Raw genomic sequence first — 5542 nt, 5'->3', positions numbered from 1 at the left:
ATACAGAGCCCCCCCCCCCCCCCCCCCCCCCCCCAGGGGATATTGACGAGCCTCTGGCTCGCTGTCACCCCAGGCTCTCGGGTTCAAATACAGAGCCCCCCCCACCCCCACCCTGCCCCGGGGGGTTGGGCAGCTAGTCTAAAAGATCTGGGGGTGCCAGTGGCCCCTCTGCACCCTCCCCATCTGACCTCCTCTGGAGAACCGTCCTCAGTTCTGGACACAAAGACCACCTCTGGGTTAAAGGGGCGGCTCGGCGAAGGCCTGGGTTCAAATCCACCCTTCTTCCCAAGGTTTTCTACTTGTGTGACCTTGGGTCACTCTCGGGCCCTCAGCTTCCTCATCTATAAGTGGGCCCTCGGGAAGGGGCTGGGGGTGGCAGGGACTTAAGGGGGATACCCGAAGTTGGGGTGCCTCTGGGCACGGGAGGGCAGCCGGCGGGTGAAGCACGTCCGGCCCCTGGCACCTGGGGTTGTGTGAAGGGGCTGGGGGCGTGAAGCCCGGAGGGGGCCGCCCCGCCACACGGGCCCCGGCTCCAGCCCAGGCTCGGCTCACCGCGTCACCTGTTTGGATGAACACTGGCTCCCTATTACCTGCAAGATCAGATATAAAACCCCGGACCACTAGAACTAGCGCGAAGCGCCGTGCCCGGGGCCCAGCGCAGAGCGGGCGCTTCCCGAGGGGCTCCTCCCTCCTCCCACCTCCCCAGTCTCCTTATACAGCCCCTCTTCGTACAGACGGCGCTGTCCAGGTCCCCGACCTTCTCCTGGGTCCCGGCAGAGACCCTCCGGCCAGCCCGTCCTCGCTGACCGCCCCCCACCCCCCACCCCAGGTGAGGACCCCCGCTGGCTTCCCAGGTGTCCTCCTCCAGCATCTAAAACCACGCGTGTTCAAGGAGGGCTCCGCGCTCCTGCCTTCTCTCTGAGACCGCCTTCAGTCCACCCCTTGTCTGTCTCGTACGTCCCGGGCATCCTACTGATTGTGGGACGCCCCCATCAGACGAGAGCTCCCCTCCTTGAGGCAGGGGCCATCCTTTGTCCTCTGGTCCTCAGTGCTCAGTTTGGTGCCTGACGCACAGTAGGCGCCTCATAAATGCTCAGTGCTAAGTCAGGTCACCATAACTATCATCAAGGAGCTGAGCAGGTGCCACAGGAAACGGGGATTAAATTGGTTCTTTGGCCCCAGGAGACAAAACCAGGAATAATTGGGGAGGGGGGGAGGATGGGGGCAGTTACAAAGAGGCAAATTTAAGCAAGGCATCAGGACAGGAATAAGCATTTATTAAGCATCTACTGTGTACCAAGCACTTTACAAATTCCTCCTCCCAACCCTGGGATATACTACTATTACACCCACTTCACAGTTGAAGAAACTGAGGCAAACAACGTGGCCTGCCCAGGATCCTACTCAGATCTTCCTGACTCCCAGCCAAGTGCTCTACCCACTGTGTGGCTGTCTGGTCATGTCTGACTCTCCATGACCCATCTGGGGTTTTCTTGGCAGAGATGCTGGAGGGGTTTGCCATCTCCTTCTCCAGCTCATTTTACAGATGAGGAAACTGAGGCCAACAGGGTTCAGTGACTTGATAAGGACCACACAGCCAGTAAGTGTCTGAGGCTGGATTTGAACACATGAAGATGAGTCTTGCTGACTTCAGGCTCGGCGTTCTATGAACTGGGCCATGCAGCTGCCCCCAGAAACCAAATGGGAGACAGAGGAAGAGACAGCAAGGCAAGAGCTCTGCCTGGGCCCTCTCCTCGATTTCCTCTCTACTCCCTCTCCGTGATCACATCAGCTCCACGGGGTTCAACGATCTACTCCCAGCTCTCTGGCTTGAGTTCCACAGGACCGGCTAGTGGTCACAGCCACCAGGATGTCCCATCAACACGCCCAAGGCGGCACTGGCTGTTTCTTCATCTACTCCTCTTCCTAACATTGTGTCTGCAGGGGGCACTGCCAGGCGTTCACACTTCAGTTCGGGGACTCTTGGACTTCTCCCTCCCTCCCTTCCCCATCCATCAAGCCACTGGGTCTCTCTGATCACATCTCTGACATGTCTCTCCCATCCCTCTCCTCCTCTGCACTCCCATCATTGCCACTCTCATTCAGGCCCTCCTGATCTCTCGACTCAGTGATGCCATGGCCTCCAATCGGCCCGTGGGCCTCAATTCCCCACTCAGCTGCCAAGCTGACATGCCTAAACTAAAGTAAAGGTCTGTCATTTTTCTAGTCTAGAAGCATCAGGGGCTCCCCTGGGTGGCAGGGATGGGGAATAACATTTACCATATACCTTCAATATGCCAGGCGCTGTGCTGGGAGTTTCTGGAAACAGGATCTCATTTGATCCTCACAAGGTCCCTGGGAGTAGGGTGCTGTTAACCCCATTTCTAGAAACTCCTGTAGGCTGTGACAGTTGAACTAAGGCTGGAAGGGACCTGGGGGTTACAGGTGAGGAGGGGGAGACTTCCAGGCATGGAGGACAGCCTCTGCAGATGGCATTTTGTCTACAGGGGAGGGCACAGAAGCAGGGAGGCTAGGGCACAGGGCATCATGAGCTAATCAGTCTAGAAAGGCAGCTGGAGTCAGGTTGTGATGGGCTGGAATGCCAAGCAGAGACTGGAATTTATTCCAGATGTAATCGGAAGCCCCTGAAGCTTCTTGGCAGCAGTGAGTGATAGGGTCAGATGTGTGCTTCGGGACTATGGGCTTGGCCCTGTGGGAAGGAGGGATCAGAGGGAGGAGAGCTGGATTCCCTAAGGCCAGCTAGGACACTGCTGCCAGAGTCTGGAGCCGATGAGGGTCGACCTGGTGTGACTCATCATCCTGTCATCAGACTCAGACTCTGAGGGTGGCCTCAGAGAGGAGAGGGGTAGAGGTCCTTGGTGTCAAAACTCAAGACATTTTCACTTATCATGTAGGAAATACATATAGACAGGACCCATACAAACCAGAGCTCTTTGTGGGGCAGGGGTCCTCAAGAACTTAGAAGAGTGTGAAGGGGTCCAAAGGCCCCAAGTTTGAGGCGCCGGCATAGAGTGACAGCCTGGAATGCGTATCCACCAGAAAACATCTTGGACAAATACCACAAATAGGTCAGCTCACATCTTCTTTTAATGATGCTGAGTTTCTCCAGGAAACATCCACCTTTTTTATAGCAATATTCCTGAGGCAACTAGGCCGTGCAGTACATTATGTGCTGGGCCTGAAGCTGGAAAGGGCTGAGTTCCAATCCAGCTTTAAACACTTTTGTGTGATCCTGAAAAAGTCACTCAACCTCTCTGTTCCAGTTTGCTCACCCATGAAATGAGGACAATAGCACCTCCCCCCGCACCCCCAGGCTTGCTGTGAGAATTAAATGCAATTATACTTGCTGGAGAGTGCTACATGAAGGTCACCCACCATCATCATCATCAATCTGCCCATGTCTGGCTGCAAGCCACAGAACATGAACAGCTTCAAGGGGCCGCTGCTCATGCAAAGCGCAGACTTAACAAAACAGGGACCTGAGGGGTGGACATCAGGTAAGACAGTCGGGTCTGAGAATGAGTGCTGATCTTGTAGGTCATGGCTCAAAACATGGACACAAGAGGAACCTGGCCATGGCTACAGTGAACTTATAAAAGGGCAGGTAAAAACTTGTGCAAACGAAGACCAAAGTGAAGAGGGAGGGGGGACTACCTAAGGAGAATGACTAGGCAAGAGACATTTAGACAGAAATAGGCAATCGATGATTACAGGAGATGAGCCATGAGCCTAGATGAAGGTCCAGCAGCGATGGGAGGCTTCCTGTCTGTTGCCAAAGGCAGAACTGCTAAAATTTCCTTGACTTGTCTGGATGACAAGTTTTAATGTATTTTAATTTAATGTAAGGGAATTTCATTTAATTTACATTAAAAGGTAAGGGAATCGACAAGGGGAACTGCTCATTCTCCCCCCACTTGATTCTACTCCAAAAGAACAGACTGCTGGGGTGGAAATGACAGGGACCTTGGTAGATATGCCCATGTCCATATTGTAGTCTGTGACAGAGATGAGGACAAGTGAATCAGTGTGAATGCACCCCAGCACCAGGACCAACGAGCCCCAGCAGATTTCACCGAATTTGGAGAAAGGAGAGGCAGGAGACAAGGACCTTAAATTTTGTTGGGCAAGTCGGCCCACAATGGATGGGAAATTCTTAGGAATGAACGATTCTGAAGATACAGAGAAACAATATTGCTCAGATGTTCCAAAAAAGGAAGAAAATGTGCAAATGATCAGACAGTGAGCAGATTTCAGTAACACGCTCAGGTGGGCTAACTTAGCTAGCTGAACTGGGGCAGACAGGTAGCCTAGAGGTCAGAGCCCTGGACCCAGAATCAGGAAGACCTAGGTTCAAATTCAGCCTCAGATATTTACTAGTTCTGTGAAACTGGCCAAGTCACTTACCTTATTTACCTTACTTTCCTCAACTCTAGCAGCACATAATTTCTAGGGTTGTTGTGAGGATGAAAGAATATTTATAAAGAATTCAGCACACTGCCTGACACACAGAAGGCCCATTTAAATGCTTACTAAGTATTTACTCAGTACCTACTATCTGCAGGGTATGATAAAGTAGGGAGAAGCTCACTGCAGAACATGACAAGAGGCAAAAGGCTTTTTCCCCCTTCTTTTGGTCACAGCAATTTATGAATCCATCGGTCAGGGAAAAGACTTGTGATCTCTCTGGTGATGGGAGTCCTCAGACCAGTACAACAACACAGGTTCAGATAACTTTTTTTTAAAAAATAGTTTATTTTAAACACACCTTAAGAAATACAAATGGGCAAACAATACAGAAGTGATCTCAAAATTAAAGTGTAAACTCCAAACTATTTACATGTTGCTTTTAAAAAGCAAAATACCATATAAATATTAATATTAACAATTTGTTCTTTATGCTCTCACAATTTCTTTTCAGTCTCTGAATATATACCTTTTCTATGGTAGTCCTTGACTTAAAAAAAAAAATGCAGTCAAAGGCGATAAAAGAGAATAAGGAATAACAAAGAGAGAGCTGAGGGCTGCAACTGCTATCTCTGAGTAAGAAGACCCTGGAGGAGCCCTTCAGCATACGACTCCCCTCTCCTACATTGTTTTTCTACAATTTCAACTGTAATTTCCATATTATGTTTTAAAACTTGAGAGAGTCCATCATGTTCCAAAACTTCTCCTGATAATTATATTGATTTTTTCTACTAAATGAATTCTCTTTTAGCTCTAGAAAATACTGATTCTTTGAAAGCCTGAAAAAAATTAATTAAGGAATGGCCAGTCCTGGAATTTTATATGGGGGAGCTCATTAATTACCTCATTTCTCCTTCTGAGACTAATCTGTCACTAGCCACTTCTTTTCTGGCCAGCTTGGGCATTGTAGAAGTCAATTCATTTAAGCTCTCATATAATAGTTTCCGATAATTATAAAAAATTCTTTTATGTATACATGTATAATTTCCTCTATCTTTCCTACTAATTTGGTAATTTGATTTTCATCAATTTTTAAAAACACTTTCTTGATATCTTT

Source organism: Petaurus breviceps, unplaced genomic scaffold (assembly GCF_028583685.1).
Source record: "Petaurus breviceps papuanus isolate PSGF00001 unplaced genomic scaffold, PetGlider_PUasm1.0 577, whole genome shotgun sequence".
In the NCBI taxonomy this organism is placed as follows: domain Eukaryota; kingdom Metazoa; phylum Chordata; class Mammalia; order Diprotodontia; family Petauridae; genus Petaurus; species Petaurus breviceps.
This window is presented reverse-complemented; position numbering follows the sequence as displayed.